Source organism: Mirounga angustirostris, unplaced genomic scaffold (assembly GCF_029215605.1).
Source record: "Mirounga angustirostris isolate CCGP_5_RB_7025 unplaced genomic scaffold, mMirAng1.0.hap1 SCAF_9, whole genome shotgun sequence".
In the NCBI taxonomy this organism is placed as follows: Eukaryota; Metazoa; Chordata; class Mammalia; order Carnivora; family Phocidae; genus Mirounga; species Mirounga angustirostris.
Window position 1 is genome coordinate 76,369,039 of NW_026991717.1, and position 25,012 is coordinate 76,394,050.

At 37.0% G+C, this 25,012-nt stretch overlaps 1 long non-coding RNA gene across 1 annotated transcript in view; it reads left to right on the forward strand.

Annotated features, from left to right (window-relative positions):
* Positions 1–1,278: 1,278 nt before the first annotated feature.
* Positions 1,279–25,012, forward strand: part of LOC123861490 (uncharacterized) — an 84,379-nt gene continuing 60,645 nt past the window's right edge. The window contains exon 1 of the long non-coding RNA XR_008508084.2: positions 1,279–1,557. This is a non-coding gene — a long non-coding RNA (uncharacterized LOC123861490). The remainder of the gene's footprint in view (positions 1,558–25,012) is intronic.

Below are 25,012 nucleotides of genomic sequence, written 5' to 3' on the forward strand. Positions count from 1 at the left end.
AATTCCAATTATTCTATTAAATTACTCTGTAATTGAACTAACATCTCCACTCTCAATAAAACAGGTTCTAATGTCCAAAGCAGTGTGTGAGCTATTGCTGAGTGTCTTAATGGCTCCTATGTTTGCCTACATACTCTCATACTAGTCTCCAACTAATTACTTTGTAAAGCACTTTGGGATAATTTGGTTGTGAATAGTATTGTATAAAGCAAACACATTTCTTCTCTCAAACATTGGCTCATGTTGGGAGCTGAAGAACTACAAGTGCTCTTTTTTTTTTTTTTTGCCTTAGCAGTAGATATTTTATGTTATGCATTCATGCATTTTCATGTCCTCTTTTAGAATGATGTGTTTTCAGGACAGGGCACAAAAGCCTTATATAATTACTGGATCTATTCCTGCTGACATTGCCATGACACAAAATATTTATTTTGTTCTAAAGTGTTTTATTAATGAATCTGAAGTATTTTATAAATATTTCTCATGAAATACTTGTCCTTTTAATATTTATTACATTTACATGCAACAGACTTTCAAGTGCAGGAAGAATCTTGCCTCACAAAATAAATATCAACAAAGTAAATTTTCTGAAAATTGTTTAAAAAATTATAACTAGTGAACCGTGTCTCATCCTGTGCTTTCTTTAAGAATTAGTGACATTATACCAGATCTATACACATCTCTTTACTAATATTTTTTTCCAAGTGCTGGAAATGGGATTTAGAACGTGTGCCTAGAATTGGCTGTTGTGCACAGACACAAGGAAATAACTTGTGTCCCTGCAACTGTATGGCACCAGTGGAAGCCACTCTGGCTCTGGATTAGTTGTGATCTGTTCCAGTCATTCTGTGTGGCTATTACTTCCTAGAAACACTCTTTCATTACTACTCTTCAGTATTATGACTTTGACTTCAACTTCCTGTGGAAAAATTATGATTTATAATTTGCAAGAAATACGTGCAGTGTTTCCTGTCCATATCTGAAAGTGGTCACAGAGTTTGGGGAAGTATTTCACTCTCTTAAGTAATTTTTAGATAATCGTAAATCCATCAGGATTTACTGATAAAGGCTTGGTAATACTATCTTTCTACAAACAAACCAGGCTTTGAGAACTAAAGAAACAAGAGCAGAACGTAAATTGTGCCCTTTAGATGAAATGGTCATTATTTATGTTCAGTGATCGAAATGCATATGTATATACATGTCTTCCTCCTCTGATTGACAGATTTGAGAATCTCCATGCCCTGTAAGTCCATTTGGAGATGGAATTAACATTTTGTCCCTTTGATAATCTACTAACTGCCTTAAATGAAGCTTGATGATCCTTTGTGAGTTATTAGTGGATTGTTCAATGGTGCAGTGGTTAGATTAGTGAAATCTCACAGTGGTATAGTAAATGTATCCAAAGGAATCTGGAAATTGACGCATCTCTATGAAAGGAAGTGATATCTTTATTCTTCCCAATGTGTCTCATTATGTTCTTTTCCTTTTTATATGTACCTACCACTATTAAGAAGATGTGACTGTATTACCTGAATTTCAAGTGGACTACTCCATGTGAGTTGTTTCAGGATATGCTTATGTTATTCTGGAGAATAATTATACAAAATTCTCAACTGTCTTGTGTACTTCATGTTAAAACCCCTTAAGATTAAAATTTTAAAATGCAATTTCATTTTATGAAGTTTTACATTTGTGATGGTAAGAGAATTCTCAGTGATGTTTCTCCAGCAGCAATCTTTATTTGGGTATATCACAAATATATGATAACTGGTATCGAGGGCCATTTGTTGACATCAGATTGCACACAAACCAAGTGCTGACACCAGCCACTTGAGCAGTGTACATGGTTTGGGAATAAGGTGTCATCATGAGCCAGTGAAGTTACATGTAACCATGAAATGTGTTCAGGGAGATTCACTTATAATGACTGGTTATCTTTGAACATCTTGATTTGGAAACATGAAATTTCAAGGGATGTTTTTATTGCTATGTATTGCTAAAAGTTTGGCTATTGATAAATAACAAAACATGCTATAAGTTAGACAGGACAATCAAAGTCAATGAATTAAAAGAGAAGGTCCAAATATTCTCTCCATTCATTATCCAATAGCCTAGAGACTGAACTGCAGTGCTGAGAGGCGAGTTGGGATTTTAACTCAGTATGACAATATGGCAAATGTCCAGACCAAGATCACAAAACAGCTGTTTTCCTCCATAACAGGGTGAATTATAGTACATAGTGGAGCCAAGAAACCTCTTAGCATTTGTGCAAAAGGTTCTTTTGCCAGCCAGGGAGCAAGCATCAGCAAGCACTGGCTTTGGAAGAGTTGGCATCTATTTAACTGTTTGCCCATGACAGAAGTCTTCACTATGAGAAGGTTTGCTAAATGTTTCCTTAAGGATTTAAGATGATGATGAGGACGAGAGCATCATAAGTGAAAATGTGGGTGGCATTTTCATAAGCCTTTTTTGAGGGAGTTCTTATGTGATCTAAAGGTGGTTCTCAAAGATAACATCATTAGTGCCTGAAATGTATTACATTAATATAATCAAATCTGAAAACTAGGAAACCATTAGGAGACATCATCATCAAAGTCAGAAAACTGGAGCCCACATGAAGTTATACTTCATCTCTGAGAAGGAGACTTAATGACCTCCCATAAAATAGTAATAAGATGTGGAGGTCATGCTGATCATACTCCAGAAACTTTAAAAAAAATATATCAAATAAGGGGTTTGGTTACTCATTGCAGGAATTTTCAAAGAATGGGAAAAATGGAGGCATTTAACTATGGTGAAAATATTATTCTTCCTGGAGATAAATCTGAAAGACAGCTAAAAAATATGACCTCAAATGGACAGTAGTCAAAGGTGGTTATTATACCTTTCCTTTTAGCAAAGTCTGGACTGAGGGCTCCTGGAGCAGAAGTGGTAGATTGTACTTTATATCCCCAGTCACAGTGACCAGTGTTACTTGAATTGACTTTCCTAAGGACATATATTTCTTTCTCATAACTACTTTCAATTTATAGAATTGACACAGAATCTCAAGGCAAATACTAAAGATAGAATCGACATGAATAGCATTTTTCTTAATAATCTTTTCTTCTAATTTGTAGTTCTCTAGGTCATCTATGAAACTTTTTAGAAGTATATATGGATAGTTCTCAGCCTCTGGACATTCTAATTCAGAAATTTGGAGATGGGATGAAATTTCTTTATTTTAAAAAGGTTCATGGAATTTTGAGGTATTACATGATCCCTGAATTGCAGAGATTGCATATTTTCCTTTGAGAACTCAAGCTCTTTATGAGTAAGGATGGGTTTTGTGTGCCAGTGCTTTGACTTCTGTAAGAACATGTTGCAACTCTATTGAAGCCAAGCCACACCTAGCAAAAAACAACTGCAGACAGCCTGTGCTCATTTTATCCCACATCTACCTTTTACCCAAATGCACTTCAAAACCAGTCTTGACTGCTTCGTTGTACTCTTGCTCTGTTCATCTGACAAACCTTTTGAGTATAGCCTCTCAGTTCAGTGAACTAATAATTTGCATGTCCTGGCTGGTCACTGTATATTCTTCTTGTAGTTATAGTACATTTTATCTTTCCTGGTTAGATAATCCTGGGAATGGTGTCTAAGTAACAGACTCCTTTGTTTAGTTTTCATGGGTGCTTACAGAATTAAGAGCAGGGTGTGTTATCATTCCTAACAGTCTGTTATGATCCTTTGTATTTCTGTGGTATCAATTGTAACTTGTCTCATATTTCTGATTTTCTTTATTTGAGTCCTCTGTCTTCTTTTCTTGGTGAATCTAGCTAAAGGCTTGCCAAATTTGTTTATCTTTTCAGAGAATCAGCTCTTAGTTTTATTGATCATCTTTACTACCTTTTCAGTTTCCATTTCAGTTATTTTTGCTCTAATATTTATTATTTCCTTCCTTCTAATTGCTGTGGACTTTGTTCTTTTTCTAGTTCCTTGAGGTATAAAGTTATTTATTTGAGACTGTTTCTTGAGGTAAACATTTATTGCTATGAACTTCCCTCTTAGAACTGCTTTTGCTACATCACACAAATTTTAGTATATTTTCATTTGCATTTGTCTTGAGGTTTTTTTTTTAATTTCTTCTTTGATTTCTTTGTTTAGTAGCATGTTGCTTAATATCCACATATTTGTGAACTTTCCAGTTTTTTTCCATGTAATTAATTTCTAGTTTCATACCATTGTGGTTGGAAATGATGCTTGATATAATTTCAGTCCTCTTAAATTTATTAAGACTTGTTTTATGGCTTAACATATGATCTGTCCTGGGGCACCTGGGTGTCTCCCACTCCCCCTGCTTTTGTTCCCTCTCTCGCTGTCTCTCTGTCAGATAAATAAATAAAATCTTAAAAAAAAAAATATGATCTATCCTGGAAAATGTTCTGTGTGCACTTGAAAAGTATGTGTGTTTTATTGCCTTTGGATGGAATGTTGTGTGTATATGTGAAGTCTGTCTGGTCTAATGTGTCATTCAAGTCCAGTGTTTCCTTACTGGTTTTCTAACTAGATGATCTATCCTTTGATGTAAGTAGGTATAACCTACTATTATTATATTGCTGTCTATTTCTCCCTTTAGGTCTGTTAGTATTTGCCTTACATATTTAGGTGCTCCTATGTCAGATGCACAAATATTTATAAATGACACATCCTCTTTTTGGATTGACCTCTTTATCATTTATATGACATCCATCTTTATTATTACAGCCTTTGTTTTAAAGTCAGTTTTGTTTGATATTCTTCAGCTATACTACTTCAGCTTTCTTTTGGTTTCCATTTGCATAGAATATCTTTTTCCATCTCTTCACTTTTAGCCTGTGTCTTTTTTTTTATTCTTATGTTAATCCCCATACATCACATCATTAGTTTTAGATGAAGTGTTCCATGATTCATTGTTTGTGCATAACACCCAGTGCTCCATGCAGAATGTGCCCTCCTCAATACCCACCACCAGGCTAACCCATCCTCCCACCTCCCTCCCCTCTAGAACCCTCAGTTTGTTTTTCAGAGTCCATCGTCTCTCATGGTTCGTCTACCCCTCTGATTTCCCCTACTTCATTCTTCCCCTCCCGCTACCTTCTTCTTCTTTTTTTTTTCTTAACATATATTGCATTATTTGTTTCAGAGGTACGGATCTGAGATTCAACAGTCTTGCACAATTCACAGCGCTTACCAGAGCACATACCCTCCCCAGTGTCTATCACCCAGTCACCCCATCCCTCCCACCCCACCCCCCACTCCAACAACACTCAGTTTGTTTCCTGCAATTAAGAATTCCTCATATCAGTGAGATCATGATACATGTCTTTCTCTGTTTGACTTATTTCACTCAACATAATACCCTCCATTAGCCTGTGTCTTTACATCTAAAGTGAGTCTCTTATAGGCAGCAGCATATAGCTGGTCTTCTTTTGTTTTGTTTTTTCTTTTTTATCCATTCAGCCACTCTATGTCTTTTGATTGGAGTTTATTTACATTTAAAGTAATTGTGGATAGGTCTGTGCTTATTGCCATTTTGAATTATTTTCTGACTGTTTTTGTAATTCCTCTCTGTTCCTTTCTTATCCTGCTTTCTTCCTTTGTGGTTTGATGACTTTTTAAGTGGTATGCTTTTATTCCTTTCTCTTTCTCTCTATGTATTTACCATAGGTTTTTGCTTGTGCTTATGATGAGGATTATGTATAATCTGTAACATTACATTTTTTGTTGATAACAACTTAAGTTTGATCCCATTCTAAAAGTCAGCTTTTTTACTCTCCCTATCAACGTTTTGTTTTTGATGTCACATTTTACATTTTTTATCTTGTGTGTTCCTTAACTATTTATTGTCATCATGATTATTTTTACTAGTTTTGTCTTTTAACCTCCATACTACCTGCACTATATATTTAGCTTTCAGTGAGATTTGTTCTTTCATATGTTTTCTTGTTACTCTTTAACATCCTTACTTTTCAGCTTAAAGAAGTCCCTTTAACATTTATTACAAGACCAGTTAATCATGATGACATTCTTTAGCTTTTGCTGGTCCAGAAAACACTATCTCTCCTTCAATTCTGAATGATAATTTTGCTAGATAAAGTATTCTTGGTTGGAAGGGTTTGTTTTTGTTTTGTTTTGTTTTGTTTTTTTCCTTTAAGCACTCTGAATATATATTATACCACTCTCTTCTGGCCTAAAATTTCTGCTGAAAAAGTCTGCATAGTCTTATGGGGATTCTTTTGCAGGTAACAAGTTGTTTTCCTCTTTCTGCTTTTAATATTCTCTCCTTATTTTTAACTTTGGACATTTTATTTATATTGTATCTCAATGTGACCCTCTTTGGGTCCATCTTATTGGGAACTCTTGGAGCTTCCTGGATCTAGATGTCTGTTTCCTTCCCCAGGTTAGGGAAATTTTCAGCCATTATTTCTTTAAATAAGCTTTCTGCCCCTATCTTTCATTCTTCTCCTTCTGGGAGCCCTATAATATTATGTTAGTCCATTTGATGTTGTCCTATAAATCCCTTAAGCTATCTTCATTTTTTTTATTCTCTTTTCTTTCTGCTGCTCTAATTGGGTGAGTTCTACTGCCTTGTCTTCAAGTTGAACAGTCGTTTCTTCTGCTTCACCTAATCTGATGTTACCCCTGTAGTGTATTTTTCAGTTTGGTTATTGCATTCTTCAGCTTTGTGACTTCTGTTTGGTACTTTCTTGTATTTTCCATTTGTATGTTGAACTTCTCACTGTTAATCCATTCTTCTCCCTAGTTTAGTAAGCATCATTGTGACGATTAAACTCTTTTCAGGTAAATTACTTCTCTCCATTTCATTAATTTTTCTCTGAGGTTTTATCTTGTTCTTTCATTTGAAACATTACTCTGTTTCTTCATATTGTTTGACTCCTGTGTTGGTTTCTATACAGTGGATGATGCAACTGCTCTCCCAGTCTTGAAGAAGTGACCTCATGTGGGAGATTAAACTTGCTGTTCAGTCATGCCTCAGCTCTTTGTCATCTCTCAAATTTTTATGTTTTTCCAAAGAGCCTAATATATTTTAATAGCTCCCAGTAGCTGAGGATGTGCCAAGGCCTGTCAGTGTCCCTAAGGGGAGGATCTCAGCATCTAGATTGAGTCTGTTTGGAAGCCAGACCTTCAGGCAGCAGCTTTTACAAGTATGTCAGTATATCCCACAGTATGCTGTGGGACCACAAGCATAAGCCCTGCTGGCCACCAGAATCAGGCAATCTGGCAGTGTCCCCTGGACAACAGTTGTATAAATCAGGGCTCCAGATAAGTTATATAAGCTCTTTTCTGGGAGATACTACTGGTGAATTGGAGCACGGCAGAGGGACAGCACTAAGATGATATCCATGGCCTGTATTCTTTTAAGCTGCTCCACAGGCCATTAAATGTATACCAAACCTGAAGCCTATCCCTCAGGCTGAAGCTCCGGGACTATTATCAAAAGACAAGAAATAACAAGTGTATAAAAGGACCCTTGTGCACTATTGGTGGGAATGTAAATTGGTGCAGCCACTATACAAAATAGTATGGAGGTTCCTCAGAAATTAAAAATAGAGATATCATATGATCCAGCAAGTCCATTTCTGGGTATTCATTCAAAGAAAATGAAAACACTAACTTGAAAAGGTAGATGTACCCCTATGTTCATTGCAACATTATTTATAATAACCAAGATAAGCAAACAATGTAAGTGTCCATTGATGAATGAATGAGTAAAGGAATTGTGTGTGTGTGTGTGTGTGTGTGTGATGGAATATTATTCAGTCATAAAAAAGAATGAAATCTTGCCATTTATGACAATATGGATGGCCCTTAAGGACATTATGCTAAATGAAATCAGAAAAAGACAAATATGGTATGATCTCTTACACGTGCAATATTAAAAAGAAAAAAAAAATAAGGCCATAGATATAGAGAACAGATTGGTGGTTGCCAGAGATGGGGGTAGAAATGAGGAGAGGGAGTGAAAAGAAAAAGTAAAACAAACAAAACAAAAAACCCAGAAACCCTCTACAAACATAAATGAATTTCAGATGTGTACTTTGAAAAAGAGCTTGGGCCAATTTAGAGATGGTTAGGAAGGTCTGTTCTAGTGTAATACCTTAAAGCCATTTAAGGAACAACTCACTCTAAGAAATATATTTACTTCCAGACCATACATATACACATATGAATTCAGAAACAGAATTTTGCTGAACAATATTTATCCTTACTATGTGTCTTGTAACTTATTTGCTGTTCTTTTCTATTTCATTATTTTTGTTTCTTCTTGACATACTAATGGGTTGAGACTTTCAGCCCAATAAACACTTTTATAAGATAATAAAAAAAATTAGGGTAAGGCTTTTCATCTATTATTTGTTATAACACCTAGAACAAATTTAAGTGTAGTGACTTAAATAGTGTTCCCCCAAATTTCATGTCCATCTGAAATCTCAGAATGTGACCTTATTTGGAAATAGGGTCTTTGAAGATAAATAACATTAGTAAAGGATCTAAATATGAAATCATCATGGATTTAGGGCAGGCTCTAATCTGATGACTGGTGTCCTCAAAAGAAGAGGCAAGGACACAGACATGCAGGGGAAGACAAGGTGAAGATAGCAGTAGAGATTGAGGTGATGTGTCAACAAGCTAAGTGATGCTAGGACCCACCAAAAGGTGATAGCTCAAGGAATCGTTCTTCTCTGGAGCATGGGAGCATGGCCCTGATGACCCCTTGATTTCAGACTTACAACCTCCACAACAGAATTGAGAGAGGATACATTCTGTTACCTTCTTCAGGGATGCTGTATATATACTTGACCATTTGTATCTCCTGTGGATTTGAAAATCAGTTTTTTTTTATTTTGCAAAAAATAACTCATGAAAATTTTATTCAACATTCATTTAATCTCTTCGTATATTTTAATTTTAACATTACGTATTCTAATTCATGAACATAGCACATCTTTCCATTTATTCAGGTATTTGTTTAATTTCTCTCAGTAATGTTTTTTATTTTCTATTATTGAGGTCTGTTACATCATGTATTAAATGTATTTCTAATAATATTTTTCACGATATAATTTAAAATTTCATTTTCTATTTGTTTATTGCTGGCATATAGTAATTAAAATGTTTTTACATATTGAACTTGTATTTTGAAGTCTTATAGTATTTTTTAAAATTTATACATAGATTTCTTGGGCACTTTTGTTACTTCATAATTCTTATAATTTTTTTATTTGCTTTATTGAGCTGGCTGTTACTTCCCATTACAACTTTGAATAGAAGTCTTCTTTTTCTCATTCCCAGTCTCAAAGGTAAAAGTGCTAAAATTTCTCCATTAAGTATGATATTTGGTTATTGCTCAAATAACCTTGACTAAGTCTGTAATTTTTATTTTGTAATAAAGGGTGTCTATAAAATAATACCGGAAACTGCAGATGTTATTATCTTCTAAGATAAAGGATTATTTCTTTCATGTTTTGGGCAAGCAGAATAATGTTCTGGTCACCTCAGTCCCTTCAAGAATTAGGCTGAGAGATAGCTAGGAAAACAGTTTGAATTAGACTGATTATGTATCTGAGTTGCCCTTGTATTCTTGTGTATTTTGATTTAGGAACTTGACAGATCTTTCTCTGCTCAGCTCGATATATTAAGCACTGACCTTCAGAGCTTTTTAATTAGCTTTTTAGCTTCCCATTCCATAGGGCTTCATGATTTGGACAGTGTTTTGAAGTGAAAACTGACTGTGTGTTTGAGGTTCCCGAAGTTGTCAATTGTATCACTACAGTTTCCGAATGCTAAAACGATTGCTTTCCCTCCCCCCATCAGCCACCTGACAGGACTGACTCTGGATTCTTACCTAACTCAAACTGCACCCAGCATTGGAACACACTGTGTGTGCAAAGAAGCTGTTCAGACTCAGCGTCAGTCCAGCACCCCTTTAGGGCTTTCATCTTTTGCCTGTTTTGTTTCAGGCTCTCTTCTTCTGGCAGCTGTTTCCTCAGGACCCCATGATTGGGGAACATTTCATTCTGCCTTGCAAAAGCTTTCAGCCAAACTTCTGAATTCAGCTTGAGGGGAAATCTGGTTGTGTTCTAGAGTCTCTCCAAGTCCCCAGTTCCCTCAAGGCTCTGGAAACTGTTAAAAGCTTTGCTGGATGTCTCTTCCCCAGAAGCTGCCCTCGCCTTGGTCAGACTTCGATCTTCAGTTTTCATTCAAAATCATAAATGAGTCCTCTGGGCCCCAGCCCATCTTCCATCCAAGATGGGGAGAAATTAAAATAAAAACAGAAAAAAAAACCCCACAAAACAGTTGCTGAGTATCAGCCCACTTCTGACAAGTTTTCCACTTTCTGGAATTTTAATTCATTTGGTTCTCATTATAGTTGACCCTTGAACAACATATGTTTGAACTACATATGTTCACATATATGTGGATTTTTTTCAACGAATACAATACTGTAAATGTATTTTCCTTAAGGTTTTCTTAACATTTTCTTTTCTCTAGCTTACTTTATTGTAAGCATACAGTATATAATACATATAACATAAAAATATGTGTTAATAGACTCTTTATGTTATCAGTAAGACCAAGATAAAAGATCTGTGCACTGAAAACTATAAGACATTTATGAAAGAAATTGAAAAAGACACAAATAAATGGAAAGATATCCCATGCTCCCATGGATTGGAATAAATATGGTTGAAATATCCATATAAACCAAAGCAGTCTACAGATTTAGTGCTATTTCTATCAAAATTCCAAAGGCATTTTTCAAGGAAATGAAAACAACAACAACAAAACCCTAAAATTTCTATAGAACCACAAAAGACCCCAAATAGCCAAAGCAATCTTGAAAAAGAAGAACAAAGCTGACAGGTTCACACTTTCTGGTTTCAAAATATATTACAAAACTATAGTAATCAAAACAGTATGATATTGAGATAAGAAACAGATACATAGATCAATGAAACCAAATAGAGTCCAGAAATAAGCCCAAGCCACAGGTGTTTAGTTAGTTTAGGACAAAAGAGTCAAGAATATATTATGAGAAAGGACAGTCTCTTTCATAAATGGTGTTGGGAAAACTGGATAGCCACTGGCAAAACAAATGAAATTGGATCACTATCTTATATACAAAAATCAATGCAAAATGAATTAAAAACTTGCATGTGTGACCTGAAACCTTAAAAATCCTAGAAGAAAAAAAAAATCCTAGAAGAAAACATAGGCAGTAAGCCCCTTGACATCATTCTTAATGATTTTTTGGATTTGACACAAAAAACAAAGGCAACAAAAGCAAAGATAAATGGGACTATATCAAATTAAAAAGATTCTGCACAGCAAAGGAAACCATTCACAAAATGAAAAGACATCCTAAGGAATGTGAGAAAATATTTTCAAATCCTTCATCTGATAAGAGATTAATATCCAAAATACATAAAACTCCTACAACCCAATAGCAAAAAACTAACATTCCAGTTAAAAAAAAAAAATTGGGTAGAGGAACTGAATAGATGTTTTTTTTTTTTTTTTTTTTTTTTTTTTTTTATTTATTTTTTTTTTTTTAAAGATTTTATTTATTTGACAGAGAGAGACACAGCGAGAGAGGGAACACAAGCAGGGGGAGTGGGAGAGGGAGAAGCAGGTTCCCCACAGAGCAGGGAGCCCGATGCGGGACTCGATCCCAGGACTCTGGGGTCATGACCTGAGCTGAAGGCAGTCACTTAACCAACTGAGCCACCCAGGCGCCCTAGACGTTTTTTTTTTTAAAGATGACATACAAATGGCCAACAAGTACATGAAAAGGTGCTAAAATCACCAAACCAGATGAGGGATCAGATACGTTGCTCAGACCATTTTTGAAAAATACAATGTGCTTCCTCAGACCTTCCTCTGACTAGTGCACATCTCTGCCACATGAAAAATGCACTCACCCTCTCTCTCAGGGCCCTCCAGATTTTCAAACCATTACAGCCTCAGGTTTGGGGTCTAGGATTTCATTATCTAAATCAAGTGTATGTGGAAATAAGGAACCTCAGGTGCGGTTCCTTGATCGCAGCTTTACAGTTAATTCCTTTTTATCTGAAGATGTGGGAACTAAAGAGACAAATTGTCTATTCTATACCACTCAAATACAATGGTGGGATAAACTTAACACATAATGGTGCAGCAAGAATAACTTACATACTTTCTCATTTAAAAAAAAAAAAAAATAGGATTACTCTTGGCTCTGACTTCCAGGCTCTTGTTTTGCCCTCTGAGTCTTCCTTCCTTTGCAGTAGAAAGCCTATGTGTTGCAGCTGAGTAGTTTCCTCAGCCTGCTCTCTCTCCACAAAAGTTGAGGGAACAAAGATTTCTCTTTATTTAATAGTATCTGTCCAATCCAGACCAAACTGGTATTTTCTCCTCATACTATTATCTTGAAAATTCTGTTTTCCTATGAATGTTAGTGGGATTCAGTTCATTAGACAAAACCTATACCTACAAATCTCATTGAGATCATCCCTTTTAAGTTTACTGGGGGATATCCTTAAGATTCTTATAAACACCTCTCTTTCTCTCTCTCTTTTTTTAAATTTGTAAACAACTTTATTTGGAGTTTATTTTCAGTATTGCATTATTGATTTTTCCTTCCATACCAAGTATATGAAAGGAAGCATTTCATGTAACTTTCAGGTTCTAAAATAAAGTAAGGAATTGCAACTATTATATATATTATATAATTATATATTATATATGCTATAATTGTATATCTATATAATAGATATGATATATAATATAATTATAATGTATGCCAACAAATGTATTGTCATACTCTTAATTTTTTTCTAATCTGGTAGATATGAATGTCATCTCATAGTAGTTGTATTCTCTGTTAATGATGATTTTGAATGTCTTTATATTTTTTCTTATAATCTGCATATGTGTGTCTTTTATGTGTTTCTTATGCATTATTGATCTTTTTGTAATTGGCAGATAGGAATTTTTAAATACATATTTTGTATGTTAGTTCTTTGTCAGAGTGTGACAAATATCTTATTGAACTGTCATTTCATTTTCTTGATAAGTTCTTGATATATACAGTTAAACAACTCCAATTCCAGTTTAATCTAATCCTTTTTTTATAGTTTGTACTTATGACATCTTTTTATTTTTATCTTTTTTGTTTTTTATTTTTTTAAGATTTTATTTATTTGTCAGAGAGAGAGAGAGCACGTGCACAAACAGGGGAAGGGGCAGGCAGAGCAGGTAGAGGGAGAAGCAGGCTCTTGCTGAGCAGGGAGCTCGATGCGGAACTCGATCCCAGGACCCTGGGATCATGACCTGAGCTGAAAGCAGACGCTTAACCGACTGAGCCACCCAGGCATCCTTATGACACCTTAAAAAAAAAAAAAAAAAAAAATTCCCTGTCCTAAACACTTAAAGATATTGTCACATTGTGTCTTCTCAAGGTTTTAAAATCTTATTCCTTACATTGTCCAATTTATCTGATGGGAATTACGTTTTTAAAAATATAATCCTAGGAAAGTATGGTAGTTAATTTCATGTATTAACTTGATGGGCTAAGGGATCCCCAGATAGCTGGTAAAACATTATTTCTGGGTATGTATGTGAGGCTTTTTCTGGAAGATACTAGCATTTGATTCAGTACACTAAGTAAAGAGATACATCCTTACCAATGTGGATGGGCATCATCCAACCAACTGAGGGCCCTGATGGAACAAAAAGGTGAACAGACAAATTTGCTGTCTCTTCTAGAGGCAGAACGTTTGTCTTGTCTTGACATTGGTCATTGAAGCCCCTGGTTCTAGAGCCTTTGCACTCTGGGACTTAAAACAGTAGCCCCATGGTTCTCAGGCCTTTGGACTCTCCAGCTTGCTGACAGCAACCATGCAAGCAAATGTCTATAATAAATCTCTTCTTATATATATCTGTATGTATCCTATTGGTTTTGTTTCCCTGAAGTCAGTTTCTTTGACTAATACAGAAAGCATACATACTCAGTTTTGTTGTTTTTTTTTCCTCCCAACTGTTCTTGAAGAGAATCCATAGAAGAGTTTTGACTGCAGTATTTTTCTATATACTCATTAAATTTGTTAACCTGTATCATTCTAGGGGGGGGCTGAGCAAGATGGCGGAGGAGTAGGAAACCTGGATTTCATCTCCTCTCAGGAATTCAGCTGGATAGGGATCAAACCATTCTGAACACTTACAAACTCAACAGGAGATCGAAGAAAAGAATAGCAACAACTCTCTGAACAGAAAAGCGACCACTTTCTGGAAGGTAGATGTGCGGAGAAGTGAATCCGAGGCGATATTTGGGAGGCTAGACGGCGGGGGAGGGGCCTCTGTCAGCCGTTTCTGGCAAGTGATAGAGCCGCGGAGCACAAAATCGGAACTTTTAGAAGTCGCCTCCGCTGAGGGACGTCACTCCGGTGGCTAAGCGGGGGGTGGAACCCTCCGGGACAGTGTGGTCTCAGGACCCTCGGGGTCACAGAAAGACTGGGGGTGCCTGAGTGTGGCAGAGCTCCCAGGTATCGGAGCAGGGAAGCCGGCTGCAGAGGCGGAGCCCAGGCGCGGGCTCTCAGCTCGGGGTGCCCATAAACCGTGATCCGCGGCACAGTCGGGCCCCTGCTCCTCCAGCAGGGACCCAACAAGCGGCAGATCCGGGGAGACTCACCTTCCTCCCCCGGGAGGAGCCACGCAGGAGTGCCCACAGGGATCTGCTGGGTTTGGAGACTCCACACAAGGTCGGGTGCCAGAGATAGAAATGCGCGGTCACAGGCCAGGTGAGCACGGAGTGTGGCTGGAGACTGGGGAGACGGGAGTGACTGACGGCTTTTCTCTGGGGGCTCACTGAGGAGCGGGGCCCCGAGTTCTCGGCTCCTCCGGGGCGGAGATTGGGAGGCCACCATTTTCACTCTCCGCCTCCAAAGCTGAACGGAAAGCTCGCAGGGAACAAAAGCTCCCGAGAGCAAACCCGAGCAGATTACTTAGCCCGGACCGGGCAAGGGCGGGGCAATTCCGCCTCCGGCAAAGACATTTGGGAACCACAGAAACAGCCCCCCCCCCAGAAGATCAGTGAGAACAGCAAGCCAAGACCAAGTTTATCGATCAATGAGAACGGCAGAACTCTAGCGCTAGGGGACTCCTGCACATAGAATTCATGGCTTTTTTACCATGATTCTTTAGTCTTTCAAAGTTAATTTTTTTTTAACTTTTTACTTTTTTCTTTTTTTTTGAATTTTTCTTTTTCCCTTTTTCAACGAACATCTTATCAATCCCTTTTTTTAAAAAAACATTTTTATTTCTCATTTTTAGAGTCATATTCTATCCCTTCATAGTAGTTACCCATATTTTTGGGATATATATATAAGTTGTTCTCTCTTTAAAATTTTGAGATAGTTTCTTCTAACAGATCAAAATATACCCTAAATCTCTAGTATATGGTTTTTTCCTACTCCCCTGCCTGATCACATTCTCTCCCTTTTTTTTCTTTTTTCTTTTTTTAAATCCTCTTCTTTCTTTTTTCAAACAACTTCTTATGAATTACTTTTATAAAATTTTTTATAATTTCCATCTTACAGTCATATTCCATCCCTTCATCATATCAACCCTTACTTTTGTACATATATAAGTTTTTCTTTCTTTAAAATTTTGGGAGGCACTTTCTTCTAACAGACCAAAATACACCCAAAATCTAGTGTGTGGCATTGATCTATATGCCAGCTTGATCATATTTGATCACATTCTGCTTTTTTTTGTTATTGTTGTTTTGTTTTGTTCTGTCTTTGTCAGTTTTTATCTTTATCTTTTTCTTTTTTTTTCTTTTTCTTTTTTCTCTCTTTCCCTTTCTTTTCCCACTGCTTCAGGTCTTTTCTGATTTGTTTAGAGTATATTTTCTGGGGACGTTGTTACTCTGCTAACATTTTGTTCTCTCATTAATCTATTCTCCTCTGCACAAAATGACAAGATGGAAAAAATCACCTCAACAAAAAGAACAAGAGGTAGTACCGACTGCCAGGGACCTACTGAATACGGACATTAGTACGATGTCAGATCTAGAGTTCAGAATCATCACTTTAAAGATACTAGCTGGGCTTGAAAAAAGCATGGAAGTTATTAGAGAAACCCTTTCTGGAGAAGTAAAAGAACCAAAATCTAATCAAGTTGAAATCAAAAAGGCTATTAATGAGGTGCAATCAAAAATGGGGGCGCTAACTGCTAGGATAAATGAGGTAGAAGAGAGAATCAGTAATATAGAAGACCAAATGATAGAAAATAAAGAAGCTGAGAAAAAGAGAGATAAACAACTACTGGATCACGAGGGCAGAATTTGAGAGATAAGCGATACCATAAGACGAAACAACATTAGAATCATTGGGATCCCAGAAGTAGAAGAAAAGGAGAGAGGGGCAGAAGGTATAATAGAGCAAATTATAGCAGAGAACATCCCTAATTTGGGGAAGGAAACAGGCATCAAAATCCAGGAAGCACAGAGAACCCCTCTCAAAATCACTAAAAATAGGTCAACACCCCGACATCTAATAGTAAAACTTACGAGTCTCATAGACAAAGAGAAAATCCTGAAAGCAGCTCGGGAGAAGTGATATGTAAACTACAATAGTAGAAACATTAGATTGGCAACAGACCTATCCACAGAGACCTGGCGGCCAGAAAGGACTGGCAGGATATATTCAGAGCACTAAATGAGAAAAATATGCAGCCAAGAATACTCTATCCAGCTAGGCTGTCATTGAAAATTGAAGAAGAGATATAAAGCTTCCAGGAAAAACAAAAACTAAAGGAATTTGCAAACACAAAACCAGCCCTACAAGAAATCTTGAAAGGGGTCCTCTAAGCAGAGAGAGCCTAAAAGCAACATAGACCAGAAAGGACCACAGACAATATACAGAAACAGTCACCTTACAGGCAATACAATGGCACTAAATTCCTATCTTTCAATAGTTACCCTGAATGTAAATGGGCTAAATGCCCCAATCAAAAGACACAGGCTATCAGATTGGATTAAAAAACAAGACCCATTGATATGCTGTCTGCAAGAGACTCATTTTAGACCCAAAGACACCCCCAGATTGAAAGTGAGGGAGTGGAAAACCATTTACCATGCTAATGGACACCAAAAGAAAGCTGGGGTGGCAATCCTTATATCAGACAAATTAGATTTTAAACAAAAGACTGTAATAAGAGATGAGGAAGGACACTATATCCTACTTAAAGGATCTATCCAACAAGAAGATCTAACAATTGTAAATATCTATGCCCCTAACATGGGAGCAGCCAATTATATAAGGCAATTAATAACAAAAGCAAAGAAACACATCGACAGCAATACAATAATAGTGGGGGACTTTAACATCCCCCTCACTAAAATGAACAGATCGTCTAAGCAAAAGATCAACAAGGAAATAAAGACTTTAAATGACACCCTGGACCAAATGGACTTCACAGACCTATTCAGAACATTCCATCCCAAAGCAATGGAATACACATTCTTCTCTAGTGCCCATGGAACATTCTCCAGAATCGATCACATCCTAGGTCATAAATCAGGTGTCAACCGATACCAAAAGATTGGGATCATTCCCTGCCTATTTTCAGACCACAGTGCTTTGAAACTAGAACTCAGTCTCAAGAGGAAAGTTGGAAAGAACTCAAATACATGGAGGCTAAAGAGCATCCTACTGAAGAATGAATGGGTCAACCAGGAAATTAAAGAAGAATTAAAAAATTCATGGAAACCAATGAAAATGAAAACACAACTGTTCAAATTCTTTGGGATGCAGCAAAGGCAGTCCTAAGAGGAAAGTATATAGCAATACAAGCCTTTCTCAAGAAACAAGAAAGGTCTCAAATACACAACCTAACCCTACACCTGAAGGAGCTGGAGAAAGAACAGCAAATAAAGCCTAAACCTAGCAGGAGAAGAGAAATAATAAAGATCAGAGCAGAAATCAATGAAATAGAAACCAAAAGAACAGTAGAACAGATCAACAAAACTAGGAGCTGGTTCTTTGAAAGAATAAGATTGATAAACCCCTGGCCAGACTTATCAAAAAGAACAGAGAAAGGACCCAAATAAATAAAATCATGAATGGAAGAGGAGAGATCACAACCAAACCAAAGAAATACAAACAATTATAAGAACATATTATGAGCAACTCTATGCCAGCAAATTATAACCTGGAAGAAATGGATGCATTCCTAGAGATGTATCAACTACCAAAACTGAACCAGGAAGAAATAGAAAACCTGAACAGACCTATAACCACTAAGGAAATTGAAGCAGTCATCAAAAAAATCCCCAAAAACAAAAGCCCAGGGCCAGATGGCTTCCCAGGGGAATTCTACCAAACATTTCAAGAAGAATTAATACCTATTCTTCTGAAACTGTTCCAAAAAATATAAATGGAAGGAAAACTTCCAAACTCATTTTATGAGGCCAGCATTACCATGATCCCAAAACCAGACAAAGACCCCATCAAAAAGGAGAACTACAGACCAATATCCCTGATGAACATGGATGCAAAAATTCTCACCAAAATACTAGCCAATAGGCTCCAACAGTACATTAAAAGGATTCTTCACCATGACCAAGTGGGATTTATCCCTGGGCTGCAAGGTTGGTTCAACATCCACAAGTCAATCAACGTGATACAATACATTAACAAAAGAAAGAACAAGAATCATATGATCCTCTCAATAGATGCAGAAAAAGCTTTTGACAAAGTACAGCATCCTTTCTTGATCAAAACTCTTCAGAGTATAGGGATAAGAGGGTACATACCTCAATATCATAAAAGCCATCTATGAAAAACCCACAGCGAATATCATTCTCAATGGGGAAAAACTGAGAGCTTTCCCCCTAAGGTCAGGAACGTGGCAGACATGTCCACTACCACCACTGCTATTCAACATAGTATTGGAAGTCCTAGCCCAGCAATCAGACAACAAAAAGAAATAAAAGGCATCCAAATCGGCAAAGAAGAAGTCAAACTCTCACTCTTTGCAGATGATATGATACTTTATGTGGAAAACCCAAGACTCCACCTCAAAACTGCTAGAACTCATACAGGAATTCAGTAAAGTAGCAGGATATAAAATCAATGTACAGAAATCAGTGGCATTCCTATACACCAACAACAAGACAGAAGAAAGAGAAATTAAGGAGTCGATCCCATTTACAATTGCACTCAAAATCATAAGATACCTAGGAATATATCCAACCAAAGAGACAAAGAATCTGTACTCAGAAAACTATAAAATACTCTTGAAAGAAAATGAGGAAGGCACCAAGAAATGGAAAAACGTTCCATGCTCATGGATTGGAAGAACAAATATTGTGAAGATGTCAATGCTACCTAGAGCAATCTACACATTCAATGCAATCCCTATCAAAGGCCAAGGTAGAGCAATCTACACATTCAATGCAATCCCCATAAAAATACCATCCACTTTTTTCAAAGAAATGGAACAAATAATCCTAAAATTTGTATGGAACCAGAAAAGACCCCGCATAGCCAGTGGAATGTTGAAAAATAAAAGCAAAGCTGGCAGCATCACAATTCCAGACTTCCAGCTCTATTACAAAGCTGTCATCATCAAGACAGTATGGTACTTTCACAAAAACAGACACATAGATCAACTGAACAGAATAGAGAGCCCAGAAATGGACCCTCAACTCTATGGTCAATTCATCTTCGACAAAGCAGGAACGAATGTCCAATGGAAAAAAGACAGTCTCTTCAAGAAATGGTGTTGGGAAAATTGGACAGCCACATGCAGAAGAATGAAACTGGACCATTTCCTTACACCACACACAAAAAGAGACTCCAAATGGTTGAAAGACCTCAATGTGAGACAGAAGTCCATCAAAATCCTAAAGGAGAACACAGGCAGCAACCTCTCCGACCTCAGCTGCAGCAACTTCTTCCTAGAAACATGCCAAAGGCAAGGGAAGCAAGGGCAAAAATGAACTATTGGGACTTCATCAAGATAAGAAGCTTTTGCACAGCAAAAGAAACAGTCAACAAAACCAAAAGACAACTGACAGAATGGGAGAAGATATTTGCAAATGACATCTCAGATAAAGGGCTAGTATCCAAAATCTATAAAGAATTTATTAAATTCAACACCCAAAGGACAAATGATCCAATCAAGAAATGGGCAGAAGACATGAACAGACATTTTTCCAAAGAAGACATCCAAATGGCCAACAGACACATGAAAAAATGCTCGACACATGAAAAAGTGCTCAACATCGCTCGGCATCAGGGAAATCCAAATCAAAACCTCAATGAGATACCACATCACACCAGTCAGAATGGCTAAAATTAACAAGTCAGGAAACGACAAATATTGGAAGGATGCGGAGAAAGGGGAACCCTCCTACACTGTTGGTGGGAATGCAAGCTGGTGCGGCCACTCTGGAAAACAGTATGGAGGTTCATCAAAAAGTTGAAAATAGAGCTACCATATGACCCAGCAATTGCACTACTGGGTATTTACCCCAAAGATACAAAAGTAGGCATCCAAAAGGGTACGTGCACCACGATGTTTATAGCAGCAATGTCCACAATAGCCAAACTGTGGAAAGAGCCAAGATGTCCATCGACAGATGAATGGATAAAGAAGATGTGGTATATATATACAATGGAATATTATGCAGCCATCAAAAGGAATGAGATCTTGCTATTTGCAACGACGTGGATGAAACTGGAGGGTACTATGTTGAGCAAAATAAGTCAAACAGAGAAAGACATGTATCATATGACCTCAGTGATATGAGGAATTCTTAATCACAGGAAGCAACATGAGGGTTGCTGGAGTGGGGGTGGGGTGGGAGGGATGGGGTGGGGTGGGAGGGATGGGGTAACTGGGTGATAGACACTGGGGAGTGTATGTGCTCTGGTAAGCGCTGTGAATTGTGCAAGACTGTTGAATCTCAGATCTGTACCTCTGAAACAAATAATGCAATATATGTTAAGAGAAAAAAAAAAAAGAAGGTAGCCAAGGGGAAGAATGAAGGGGAGGAAATCGGAGGGGTAGACGAACCATGAGAGATGATGGACTCTGAAAAAACAAACTGAGGGTTCTAGAGGAGAGGGGGGTGGGAGGATGGGTTAGCCTGGGGACGGGTATTGAGGAGGACACATCCTGCATGGAGCACTTCGTGTTATGCACAAACAATGAATCATGGAACACTACATCTTAAACTAATGATGTATGGGGATTAACATAAGAATAAAAAAAAATTTAAAAAAAACTATCATTCTAATCATCTGTAAATTTACAGATTACTTGATTGATTAATCTATTAATTACTAAAATTAGTTAAAATGTCTCTAAAGGTAAATTTCTAAGTTTATACTTTAAGTTTGGTTAATTTTTTGCTTTGTATATTTTGAACTTAGGTTATTAGATACAATGCCAAATTTGCTATGTCTTTCAAGTGAATTTAACTTTTTGCCTAAATTTTACATAGAAAAATTTTAGATAGAAGGCACTTCTCCCTATATGTTTTGTTTTTTCTTATCCTAACTCAGGACTATAAATATTACTTCTTTGCAGATGACTTCCCTTATCTGTATCCTAAATTCTAACCTCTTCCCAAAGATATATTGCTGCATTTCCAACAACTTGCTAGATGTTTTCACTAGTACATTCCATTAAAATGTACAGTCTGTTCGTTCAAGTAGAGTCTGTCCCCAAATTAAATAACCATGTTTCTTCTTAAACCTACTCCTCTTTCTATTTTATGTTTCTTTTAATAGTGTCCTTTTGTGTAAGACACTCATGCTTATGACATGACCTTTTTACTCTCCCTTGTCTTATATTTGTATTTGTGATTTAGTTGTCAAGTGCTATTGATTCTACCTCTACAGCATAATTGTGATTAGTCTATACACTCTGCAACAACAGTTGAAGGTCCTCAGTACTTTCTCTTTGATCATTGCAAATCAACCTGATTTCCCTACTTCCAACATCACCTGCATCCTATGTTTTTTTATACATTAGCTTGCAGATCGAACTTTCTGAACAAATATTTATATCATATAATGTCTCTTTAATAAAAAAAAATGACCTAAGGGGTGCCTGGGTGGCTCAGTCGTTAAGCATCTGCCTTCAGCTCAGGTCATGATCCCAGGGTCCTGGGATCGAGCCCCGCATCCAGCTCCCTGCTCCGCGGGAAGCCTGCTTCTCCCTCTCCCACTCCCCCTGCTTGTGTTCCCTCTCTCGCTGTGTCTCTGTCAGGTAAATAAATAAAATCTTTTTTTTTTAAAGATTTTATTTATTTATATGACAGAGACAGCGAGAATAGGAACACAAGCAGGGGGAGTGGGAGAGGGAGAAGCAGGCTTCCCGCTGAGCAGGGAGCCCGATGTGGGACTCGATCCCAGGACCCTGGGATCATGACCTGAGCCGAAGGCAGACGCTTAATGACTGAGCCACCCAGGCGCCCCAATAAATAAAATCTTTTAAAAAAATGACTTAATAGCATAGTGATTAAATATATGGCTTTGGAACCTGATGGTCTTCTTGTAGTAGATGCCTTCTATTTGTTTCGTGGTCTATTCAGATCCACTCCCTATTCATTCCACCTTGTTTTAGCCTGCAACAAGGGGCTGAAGTGTCACGAACTGTCATATTCCTCCTGCTCCTCAGCTTCTTGTAGATTGTTTATTCACTCTGTCTTGTCCTTGGGCTGGCTGTGTCCTACCGCCAAAAGCCACAGCTCCCATCAGTGTGGTCTTCATGCTGTGCCCTCCTTCCAGTTTCTGGTAGTAGTTTCTTTCCTGTATGCCTTCAGATATAGGAATTTAACTGTCTCTCCCTCCATCCTATCACTAGAGCATTGCACTATCCCTAGTAGTTTTCCTACATGATATCTTTATAGATGATCCCTCCATTAAACTCTTGTGTATTATACTAATTTTATCGTACCATCTTTTTCCTGATTGGAAATTATCTTTAAGTCCTGGCCTTTCCACTTACTACTGGATAAACTTGGGGAATTTATTTAATGTTTTTGAGTCTTATTTGGTCATCTGAAATGTGGACTAAGTAATTATCTAGAAAAGTCATTTTGTCATATATAATATCAATGAGTAATATATTATTTATAAAGTAAAAAAGATATTCTTTAGCTTTTAATTAAAGATATGTCAGAGGGAAAGGAAAGGCAAAAAAAATACTCTCCTTTTCAGTATAACAGGCAGACAATGCTGGGACACACTCTACAGAGATATACAGAACCACCCCAGTGGAATTGAGCCACAGTTGTCCACAGTGAAAACCAGCTCAATGAAGGACCTGTGAACTGGCTTTTCCTCTTTGCTTGTTTTCACTGTTCTGTCTTCCCACTCCTCTATATTTGATTGTTTTCCCAAAGAAACACTTTGTATGTGAACCCTTACTTCAGGTTCTTTTTTCAAGGGAATCTCAAGCTAACACACAATTACTGGGATTAATTTTTGGGTAATGTGGTCAAAAGATTTTTTGGTTGAAAGGTAAAGATCAAGCTCTAGTCACTAACACATAGTGTCTGAGAATCACGGAAGCTAATATTTTACTGTTCTGCAAAAAGCATTTCTTGTTCCTTAAACTTTTATCACCAACATTTTATCAACATTTATTACCAACTTTTGGGACTGGGAGAAAATAAAAACTATATGTCTATATGTAGTGGTCTTGACTCTGTAGTAAAGGTAAAGGTAGTAAATATACAAAACTCAGTGTGTAACTTTACCAGGTAAATGATGGAATATTTTGGTATTGGCTGTTAATGTTTAATTCTGTTGATATAAATATAGTTTTCATTTGTAAATATCTAATTTGTGGTGGTATCAAGCCAGTTTTATATGATTTCCTTTTTTACATGGTACACACTTTCCACTATTATATACACTAAAAAGCAGAGTGCTCTAAATCACAGCAAAAAGTCAATAATGAAATGTTACTCTTTTTGGAATCTATATCTCATTTTTGCTAGTTTTGACTGGATTATACTCTAATATGCATTCAGTGTAATTTAACAAATATTTACAGAGTGACAGTGCAGTGTAACTGCATGCCCATACTTTAACAATTCTTTATCCCTGAGGTCAATATCTGGTTTATAAAGACTGAGCATCTGATTTAAAAATACCATTGAATATAGGAAGAGCATAAAGCTTGAACAGACCAGGGCCCAATTTTCTTAAAGTCTGTTAATGCAATAAAAGAATATCGGTGTTACACAGCAAAAATGAATGAATGAATGAATGAATGAATATATATATCATATGTGTATATGAATGAATAAATATATATATATATATATATATATATATTTCTTTTAATATGTCAGACCTCAAGGACTTACATTTGTCTTCTAAAGCCTAATGGTATAAAACGCTCTGGAATCCTTCAGTGTGGCAAATATTTTATTCTGCACACACTATATTTCTCACCAAACTATTGACGCACATCCATAAGCAACTAGACAGTCAATAAGCAGCTATGTTTATTTACTCACTTATAGCCTTTTCTAGTGTACCTTTGTCACAGCTTCTTTGCTGCTTCAATAGCAAATCAGAGTAAAAACAATAAGTAATCTTTCCTACTAGTTTTGAGAATGGTGATTATCTCTGGAGAAGGAGAGCTGAAAATATGATGATTCAGAGAAGAATAACTGAGTAGCATCTATAATATAGATAAATTGCCTAAATCGGATTGTTGGAGCTGGCACACAAGCAGCACTTCCATCTCTAGCCTAGGAGAAGGCAAGTAGAGAGGCAGTTTTCTTTTAGGGAAATCAAGAGGAGATTGTACATTTCACTTTTTAAAAAGACTGATTTATTTATTTTAGAGAGAGAGAGCACAAGTGGGCGGGGCAGAGTGAGAAGGAGAGAGAATCTCGAGCAGACTCCATGTTGAGTGTGGAGCCCAACATGGGGCTCAGTCTCTCAACCCT